The sequence below is a fragment of the Frieseomelitta varia genome, unplaced genomic scaffold, assembly GCF_011392965.1.
Source record: "Frieseomelitta varia isolate USP_RPSP 00005682 unplaced genomic scaffold, Fvar_1.2 scaffold_464, whole genome shotgun sequence".
Taxonomy (NCBI): Eukaryota; Metazoa; Arthropoda; class Insecta; order Hymenoptera; family Apidae; genus Frieseomelitta; species Frieseomelitta varia.
Genome location: NW_025110217.1, coordinates 151,784 through 162,957, shown reverse-complemented (window position 1 = coordinate 162,957; position 11,174 = coordinate 151,784). Strand labels below are relative to the sequence as shown.

The 11,174-nt window shown below is 32.2% G+C and overlaps 1 protein-coding gene across 1 annotated transcript in view; it reads left to right on the top strand.

The window, feature by feature from the left end:
- The first annotated feature begins 437 nt into the window (after positions 1-437).
- Positions 438-11,174, top strand: part of LOC122532698 — a 70,446-nt gene continuing 59,709 nt past the window's right edge. Inside the window, exon 1 of the mRNA XM_043661708.1 lies at positions 438-877. The gene's annotated coding sequence lies outside the window, so the exon portion shown is untranslated. The remainder of the gene's footprint in view (positions 878-11,174) is intronic.

The following is an 11,174-nucleotide window of genomic DNA, read 5'->3' as shown; positions in this document are numbered from 1 at the left end:
TCAGTATATTTGGGTCTGTGTTGTCCGTGGCAGAGACGAGGTATGTAAATACAAAAAACATCCAATATATTTTTTTATCTTATAATTTCGGGGTCCTAGGATCCCCTTATCATTTTCGTGTCACATTCTGTCGTATCGATTCAGGCAGGTTTTGCATCGCAGCACTACTGGTGATGAGAATTAAAATCAAAAAATATGGACAGTGTTGCCAGATCTGTTTGCTGTGATCGCAGATGAGGTGCATATATGAATAGACCTCGCATACAATATATTTTTTCGATCCACGATTGGGGGCCCCCTTACCATTTTTGTATCACATCCTGTCGTACCGATTCAGACAAGTTTTGTTTTCGGCGCACGCAGCGTAGTTCATGGTATATGTTAAATTTTTAACGGTCAGCGCTGACGTCACAAATCAGCTTCAAACCCGCCAGTTTGACGCGCTTCGGACAAGTCTGTGCGAATTGTAGGTAAAGTTAATCGCAAAAGATCGGGATTGTACGAAATTTCGCGTTGTAGTACTGTACTACTTTTCTCTACGTTCTAACCTAATTTATCGTAACGTGTGGTGTAAAGTATTCCGAACACGGTGACGAGCTCAAGTCGAGTTAACCAAACATGCATTCGTTCCGTTCATACGCGACATACGTGCGCGATGATAAAAATGACGATGATACTGCATGGGGGAAGACATCGTGTTATAATCAGATGATGAACGTTATTTCTTTTTCGTAACAGACGTACGAAACGTGAAACGTCAGTCGTAAACAGTCTCTCGAGAAGGAAGTGCGTGTATGTGTACGTGAGGAAGAAACGAGTCGTTTTTAGACATTTTTCACCAAGGAACCTGCCAGAGTAGTTTCAAGACAGCGATGCGGTGAGTGAAAAATCAACGAATAAGACAATTAACCGCATAAAAATGTTATGTTATAATTTTATACATACATATTGCATGCATTGTATTTTGTATATCCTACAACTATACTGTATAAATTCAGTGCCTCAAGCATCGATGCGCGCGCAACTGCCCCCCTCTCTTTTGCTATCGATTTCTATATCGATATTACTTTGAAATCGAGAATTTTAAACTGAGAATTTTAAAATTGAATTTGAAATTGTGCATCCGTTTTAAATTATTGAATAGGCATCGCGCGAATTTTATCGTGTATTTTTTTTTTTAAACGTGTCGTTTATTTCACGCTTGAAAGTATAATACAGCGTTACGTGCGTATATACATACATATTTGGATAACAGAAAGGGAGAAAAGACAAAGTATTTGAACAAATGTTTTCGTTAAATTACACAATGTCGTACAACCGCAAATTTGTTGCAAAATCGCGAAATAACAAACGGCGTCGGTAATGAAAATTGCGGGTTCCGGGATGGAATTAAGGCGGAGCTCGGGTCCCGATCTCGATAAGCCTTTAATCTTTGCGATCAACCAGAGTCCTTCGGCTCTTTTTCATTTCTCCAAGTCGAGTGTCTCTCTGTTCGCCAACCATTTACACCGTTTCATTTACGTTTGCTTGTCCGCCAACAATTACGGGATTGCCTCGAACGCGAGTGGAAACTCAGGATATTGAAAAGTTAAAAAAATTCAAGCGCTCGGAAATTTAGAAATTCAAAGGCTTCAAATTAAAAATATCACACAGTATCGGACAGAAAAGAAAAAAAAGAAAAAAAAGACTTCCTTATCTCGAGGAACAGCGAAAGCTAAAAGAGTAGTTTGAAATGTAAATATATTCGAAAAATTTCGGCAAAGATTCGAATGAAAAGTCAAACAAAGACGATGAGATCTACAAAGGACGAGGTTCAAATGCGCTCGTTGCGCGCGCTCCTCAAATTGCTGCTTTTTTAAGCTATTCGATGACAACTTGATTAAGAAATTGTCCCAATGAAAAGCGGCAATTGTTGCGACACAGAAACGATCTTCAATCTGCATCCGTCTTTTAAATCTCTTTCTTCATCAGCCGTCTGTCCCTCCTGGCTGGATTGCTGCTACTCTTTTCGTCGTCGTTTGCGTCGTTGAGCAAACTGATCGACTCGTTTTCCTTTTTCTATTGTTCTCAAATGGATTTCGTTAGCCGCATACTTTCGTGTGTCATCATCGTGGACGGAAATCTGTCTGTTGATCGACCAACGAAACCTTTGAATCGTATAAAACGAATTTCACTTTCATTATATCCCGTCTACAAATTCATGTTTCTGCAAACATAGATAGTACTGGAGTTCAAAAAGTGTGGTTAATAAAAATTAATTAAAAATTAATGGAGTTTAAAAAAAATTGAAAAAAAATTTTTTTTACATTAAAAAAATTTAAGGAAAGTTAATGGAGTGTGGTTAATAATAATAATTAATTTAAATTAATTAAAAATTAATGGAGTTTAAAAAGTGTGGTCAATAATAATTAATTATTAAACGAATAACACTCGTACGGTCGTATCCAGTTATTAAATAAAATTAATAGGTATTATTAATTATTATTCAACATCACCAGAGTAAAATTAACTTAATTGGGACAAAAAGTTGCGACTAACCGTTGATAGATTTATCTTTCAACCGAAGGTTGCTGTAGAAAGCCGAAGCTTATTGTGGATTGCACGTAGCTATGACGTAAGAGTGAGGTAACAAGAAAAAAAAAAAGAAAAAAAAACGTGGCTTTAAGAAAGAAACTTCAAGTTTGCTTGAAATGAAGTAGAATCTTTTCCCTACGGTATATAACTCGACCCTAAACCATTATTTTTCGAACATATTTCCATTTATATGGGCTCTGATCATTTTTCAAATCTTTTTCTCTCACATTTTATCAGATCAGTTAATAAATGACACGCAGTTTCATTCGCATTTGCGTCTTATCGTCGGATCGTCGAAAGGAAATGGCACGACCAAGTGGCGGTGAACCTCGTTCCCGTGCATTATTACCTCACGCACGTTGTCCACCAACGGCCAGTTATCGCGTATCCTTGTAAATTATTCCGCGTGTGTTGCGCGAAGACGGATGTCCTTCTGACTTATGGATATTGATGAGGGACGTTCCTCCCAGCGTGAGCCATCTCGCTGACGTTCGACGCATTGTTGTCTGCATAAAATGCCCGATCGAGGCGTCAGTCGCGCGTTGCAGCCCTCCCCTCCCCCCGTTAAATTACAATCGAAATTACGGGCCGAGCTTACTCCTCGAATATCAATCAATTGCTCGGCAACCTCGTGCCTCTTATATTTCTATTCCTCTCCTCTTATCCTATCCCTTGCAATCTGAAATTGAAACTTTTCATTTTTTTTCTCTCTCTCTCTCTCTCTCTTACGATTTAACCACGCTCTTGCGCTGGCAACTGATTGCGGACCATAACGAGTGACCGAACCGTACACAATAAATTCGTCGCTTTCTTCTTGAACTCGTCGGTACGATATCACTGGATAGAAATTATTGAGAAGTAATTTAACAAATTTATTATTTGTCTTGCCTGGGTTATACTTAAATATACTTAAAGTTGAGAAAATATTGCATATTTTGGGACAAAAAATTCTCGACGTGCGTGGCACGTTATTCTAGATTAACCACGTTGCGCTGGCAACTAATTGCGGACCATAACGAGTGACCGAACCGTAGTCGCTTTCTTTTTGAACTCTTCGGTACGATATTACTGGATAGAAATTATTGAGAAGTAATAGATTTATTATTTGTTTTGCCGATTTTGTTTTACTTAAATATATAATATAATAAATATAATCAAATTTTAATATAATAAATATAATCAAATCTAGTAATATAATAAATATATTTTGTTATATATTTTATATTTTATTTTACTTGAAACTGATTATATAAAAACTTTACTTATTATTATATTTATATATAATAAAATATATTTTATTATACATTTTGTTTCACTTGAAACTGAGCAAATATTACGATTTTGGTACAAAAAATTCTCGACGTTCACACGGCAGAATTATATACATATATCGTCAAGATCATTCACAACGATCGAAAACAAATTCGAGAGATTCTACGAATTCAACGTTTTCGATGTCGATTCTTCTTCGAGGCATACCGATCGAGGACAGATCGTGACGCGAATCGTGACAGCACGTTCGACGACGTTTCGCGCTTTCACGCGGGATCGTCGAGCGAGTCTGATTGATATCCTTGATCGATTGGAGGACACTGGACCGAGATGCGGTGTGTTTCCTGCCGGGGGAAACTGTCGGTAACCACTTCCGGCACTTCTGTCACTTTCATCGCGCGCCTGGATATCAAGCTTTGTCCTAATATTATTAATTTTATATTTTATATATAAAATATACACATATATATATTATATTATATATTATAATATTTCATAACATTATTATAAATTTTTATCGTGCGTTTCTTTCTGCCTGAATGAATTTGACAAAACGTGATGTAAATCTACTTTTGACGTACGTGCACATACCTAATTAAACAGTTTAATCAGATTCGATTTTGTCAAAATAAATTCGTAAAATATCTCTCCGAAAATCTGTCTAAAAAAATGTACACGAATGCATAATCGTTCGTCCAGTTGCATGTATAAATAGTAGATAAATATATATAAATATAAAAATATATAGTACTGTACTATTATATAAATATATAATAGTGTATTATAGTTTTAATTATATAAATATCTTAATATTCATATTTATAATTATAGTTAATTATATGAATATATTAATATTTATATAAGTTTATCTATACTAATATATTATAGTATAATATAGTATAATATATTATAGTACATTATAGTATAATATACTACTTAATATGGTAATATATTATAGTATAATATACTACTATATAAATATATTAATACAATATATATTAATACTAAACTATTACATAAATATATAAGTAGTACATAAGTACTGATAATAGACAAATAGTGTACAAACAGTGATTATAAAATTTATTATATACGTATCTAATTAAACAGTCTAGTTAGATTCAAAGACGAGTGAAGAACGACGTGTCCGCAATCAGAAACAAATACTAAAAAAATTCGTCGTGAGACGTCTCTCTGAAAATCTGTCTGAAAATGTATACGAATGCAGTACACGTACACCTAATAACAGAAATATATACGTATTACTTACTGGACACCTCTAATATTTATCCTTATTACGGTTCGCGCCACGAACAATATCTATTTTTCTTCCCCAGCTTTCCACACTGAGAATTGTCTCGTGACACCTGGAGATCTCAGCTGAGCACGTAAAGTGTAAACACTACTGCACAACCTTCTCTCCTCTCTCTCTCTCTCTCTCTCTTTCTTTCTCTCTTCCACTCAGCGAGATGCTGGGGCAACGTCCTATCAAGGTTGCGAATGTTCACGTGTATCGACGAACTTCCTTAACCCGCCAACTATCATTTTCGTGGCGCGGCGCAACAATCCTCTTCGTTAAGGTCGTTTTATAAACCAGTTCTGACCATGTCTTCACCAGATGGAATACGGCAGTTCCGTTTAAATTATAAATAGATTATAAATACGCAACTCGACTGCGTGACTGATCGTGCATTTCATCTGCAGTTTTTACACAGATTTTCAGAGAGATTCGTTTTACGATTTATCGTTCATTTTTCATTCTTTTGAATCCAACTTGTAGGATTGTTTAATTACGTACGTATAAATGGATTTTGTACATACGTTATTTAGTTTATTACTATGTAATAGACATTTATATATTTATACGTCTGCATGTAGTATATTTATACTTTTTGTAAACACGTTATGTAATAGATATTTATATATTTATACGTATAGATATATTATATTTTTACTTTTCGTAAATACGTTATTTAGTTTATTACTATGTAATAGATATTTATATATTTATACGTATATATATAGTACATTTATACTTTTTGTAAACACGTTATTTAGTTTATTACTATATAATAGATATTTATATATTTATACGTATATATATAGTATATTTATACTTTTTGTAAACACGTTATTTAGTTTATTACTATGTAATAGATATTTATATATTTATACATATATATATATATATATATATATATATATATATTTATAGTATATTTATACTTTTTGTAAACACGTTATTTAGTTTATTACTATGTAATAGATATTTATATATTTATACGTATATATATATAGTATATTTATACTTTTTGTAAACACGTTATGTAGTTTATTATTATGTAATAGGTATTTATATATTTATTCGTATAGATATATTATATTTTTACTTTTCGTAAATACGTTATTTAGTTTATTACTATGTAATAGATATTTATATATTTATACGTATATATATATATAGTATATTTATACTTTTGTAAACACGTTATTTAGTTTATTACTATGTAATAAACATTTATATATTTATACGTATATACATAATATATTTATACTTTTTGTAAATATGTTATTCAGTTTATTACTATGTAATAAATATTTATATATATATATATATATATTTATACGTATAAATAGATTTTATAATCGCTATTTTTATATTTATATATATTTATCTATCACCACTATTTATATACATTATTCATATACTATTTAGATACGTATAAATAGATTTTATAATCATTATTCATACACGCAACTAGACGTAGCTGACTACACAGTCATATGCATTTTTAGACAGATTTTCAGAGAGATTACGACAAACGTTGTTCAGCGGTTGTTTCTATCGAAATTTTCATCAGCGACACGTGCGCCGATCCGCTGATCGTGTCTCTTCTCTCACATATGGCACAGCCACTGGGACAACGAGGATTCGTGCAAAGATAAAACCTCTAGAAATTATCTAACGCCCGCGCTCTTCTAAAGTGCTCGTTACGTTCCCTGGCGGTCGAAAGTGAAGCTTCTTCTTTCACAGTTTGGCTTCTCTCCATTCCAATGGCCTAATTTAGTCACGTTCGCGATTTAAATCTGACCGAAACTTCTCTCGCCACGTCGTTTGCAAAAATGAACGACATCTTTCCTGCGTCTTGTCGTTGGAACTCGACTCGTTCTAGTGAGAACGAGGGAGTGAAAGAAATCCAAAGGGCACTCGTCGCTTTCACGCGTCGGGGAAGAGGTCTTACGGAGAAAGCAACGCGGCGAAACGTTTCCTGGCTGTACATCTTCGCGCTCTCGTGCCCGCTCCCTTCTAATATTTTTAGACTTTCTTGTTCCTCTTCGACCTCGACTTCCTTGCTCGAGACAACGAACGAATTCGCTATTCAAAATTGCCAAGTACTCTACACTACTTAAATCAATCGAAAGGGATAATACGATCGCTGTAGCCTGAATCCCCTCCCACGTTGTCATAATCTGGAAATGAAAGACAGAAGTTAACTCACCATTATCTCGACTACTACACCAATCTACACTTGTTAGTTTGAAGCAAAAAATCGAAGGAAACAAATGGAGATCCTCATATGAATCGTGGCTAACAAGAATAAAAAATTAATTTTTTAAGAGGACAATTGCCTTGGTCTTTATCAGCACACGACCAAATTGTAATCTCAAGAATCTCATAACGGGCAAAAATACAAAACTCAGGAGTATCTCCTCAACAAAGAAAGATCTCCCAATTTGTGATTTGTACAAAGTTCAATTGACAGTGGAACGTATTATTGTCCAGTGCAGAAAATACACCAAGAATAGACATCATAAATGAACATAAATCTCTCCCTGAATGACAACCTGAAGGATAAAGAATCGATGTTAAAACTAATATACCTTCTAAAATAATTTAACCTATACAATAAATTGTAAGATTTGGTTTCAAGTCGCTAATAACCCACACAAATGATTAACGTGACTTTAAACAATGAAAATAAAAAATAATCTTAAAACTAATAAATCTTTTAAAACAGTCTAACTTATATAACGAATTCTAAGAGTTAGTTCTAAGTTTCAAGTCGCTAATAACTCGCACAAGTGATTAATAATGCTCTGAATAATGAAAATAGAAATAAAATAAAAAATAATCCTGAACTAAAACCTTCTAAGACAATCTAACTTATATATAAGATTTAGTTTCAAGTTTCAAGGTTAATACCCTGCACAAGTGGTTAATAATGCGATTTTAAATAATGAAAATCAAAAATAATCCTAAAACTAAACCTAAAACAGTCTATAACCTATATAATAAATTTAGTCTCAAGTTTCAAGACTATTAGCCTGCACAAGTGGTTAATGCGACTTTAAATAATGAAAAAAAGAACAATCCTAAAATTAATTAGTAAATAACTAAGTAGTGAATAATTCTAAAACTAAATAAACCTAAAACAGTCTAACCTATAAAATAAATTGTAAGACTCAGTTCCAAGTTTCAAGTCGCTAATAACTCACACAAGTGGTTGGTAATAAACTTTAAGTAATGAAAGTAAAAAGAAAAATCCTAAACCTAAATAAAACAGTGGACTGAAAGAATGTGAAGGAAATCACAGTCGATGATGAAATATTCTTGGTGCATAGTTCAGATCGATGGACACGATGAATCACGATCGAATTGATTGAGAATGGGAAAGAAAAAATGACGCGAGAGGAGGTTAAACGATGGACAGGGCGATTTGTCTTTCTAGCACCTTGTTGCAAGGAGCGATTCCTTTTACGGGAAAGAGATAAAAGTAGGAAATTCCTTCTATGGGGGAAATTCTCACTTTCAAAGTGAATTCGTTATTTCGCGTGTTATCGTTTGTCAAGATATCCAGATTAAGACTAATTGATCTACAACACGTTTAATTTAATCAATACACGAATTTAATAAGTGTTGAGAAGAATTTTAATAGAGTTCATAAGAGTTTAGAATTTCAATAGAGTTTATAAGAGTTTAGAGTTTAAAAAGAGTTAGCAAAAAAAAAATTAAAAAGAGTTGATTGTAGCTTTCGTATTTATAGACTGTTGATACGTTTAATTTGGGGGGGGGGGGGAACAAATTAATCATGTTGTAATTAAATTTGAACAAGTTAAATTCAAGTTTAATCAAATCTTTGTTTTAATTTTTTTAATTTCAATTAAATTTTAATTTAATTTTGTTTCAATCTCAATTAAATTTTAATTTAATTTTGTTCCAATTTCAGTTTAATTTTAATTTAATTTTGTTTCAATCTCAATTAAATTTTAATTTAATTTTGTTTTAATTTCAATTTAATTTTAATTTAATTTTGTTTCAATCTCAACTAAATTTTAATTTAATTTTGTTTTAATTTCAATTTAATTTTAATTTAATTTTGTTTTAATCTCAATTAAATTTTAATTTAATTTTGTTTTAATTTCAATTTAATTTTAATTTAATTTTGTTCCAATTTCAATTTAATTTTAATTTAATTTTGTTCCAATCAATTAAATTTTAATTTAATTTTGTTTTAATTTGATTTTAATTTTAATTTAATTTTGTTTTAATCTCAATTAAATTTTAATTTAATTTTGTTTTAATTTCAATTTAATTTTGTTCCAATTTCAATTTAATTTTAATTTAATTTTGTTCCAATCTCAATTAAATTTTAATTTAATTTTGTTTTAATTTCAATTTAATTTTAATTTAATTTTGTTCCAATTTCAATTTAATTTTAATTTAATTTTGTTCCAATCAATTAAATTTTAATTTAATTTTGTTTTAATTTGATTTTAATTTTAATTTAATTTTGTTTTAATCTCAATTAAATTTTAATTTAATTTTGTTTTAATTTCAATTTAATTTTGTTCCAATTTCAATTTAATTTTAATTTAATTTTGTTCCAATCTCAATTAAATTTTAATTTAATTTTGTTTTAATTTCAATTTGATTTTAATTTAATTTTGTTCCAATTTCAATTAAATTTTAATTTAATTTTGTTTCAATTTCAATTAAATTTTTGTTCTAATTCCCTCTCAAGGCAGGAACCTTGATAGAAACCTTTTGATAAAAGACAAAAATTTCTTTGAAGATACGTTTAAAAAATTCGTCTAAAAATTTAAATCTCATCATATATATATATATATATATATATATATATATATATATATATGTATAATAGTCAGACACCTAGTAGATTCAAAGATGTGTCTGCTAAGACGGAGAAATACCGTGTACGGTGCAACACGAAAATTTATCGGGATGAGACGAACTCGAGAGAAACTCGAGCTCGATCGTTGGTATTCACTAAAATTAGGTGACCATTCGTCTTCGCGACGCCTTAAACGTCGTTGCAAGATTGCTCGTTGCGAAAGCAGAAAGATGAGCAAGATTGTTCACCGGCGTGGCTTTTTACGGTGTCTGTCGTGAATATCGGAACGAATTGCGCAACGTGCAACGTTGTTCAGAGATTCTCTGGCAGAGCACCGAGAAATCCGTCTGGCTGGGTTGCCTTCGATCAGTCCAAGAGTCGCGCGCGTGATTCGAGTTCGAAACGGCTTGGACAACAAGCTTGTCCTAGACATCGTTTCTGATTAACGCTGGAACCATCGACCACTGAATCATCAAATTTGTCCATCATACAGTATAGAAACATGGCAAATTTTATTTATATACTTCGCGACATGAGAAAAAGCACGTTTCACTTGTACACTAAAATACGAAATTACTTTTTGCTAAAGTAAAACCCAATAAATTGGTTAATTCTTATCATTTTGGTGATTGTAGTTCGGTGCGATTTCCACTTTTTCGAAATGAATTTTTTTGGACACCGGAAATATTTCGAGCTGGCGATTGTTGGTCTTGGTGTTCAGTTCGTCGGTATATTCGACGAGCAACAGTCTCTGATCGTGAAAGATTACGTCATTAACATAACGAACAGCAAAGAAGCTTTGAATTAAACAGCAATCATCAATTTCCGGCAATTGTAACCAGATAAATCAACAGATGTACGTGCACGTGAAATTTCTGTCGTTACGGGGCTGGCGAAGGATACGCGAATTATATAACGGAACCATCATTTATTGACTGCATTATGTTATACGCACAACCTTGCTACTCCTATTCGAGGTAATCTTCGTACTCGCACGCTCAGCTGATCTTCCTAAATCGCCTCTCCACGGATAGAAAACCACAGTCTCTTTTCTTTTTCAAATTGAACTCTTTTCTAAATTACTGGTATTTTCTAAAGTGCTGGAAGTTATTCTGTAGAGCAGGGGTGGCTAAACTATCGTACTCTACAAAAGTGAGCTACGATGCGCCGCTAAATTATTTTGGCCATAAAAAC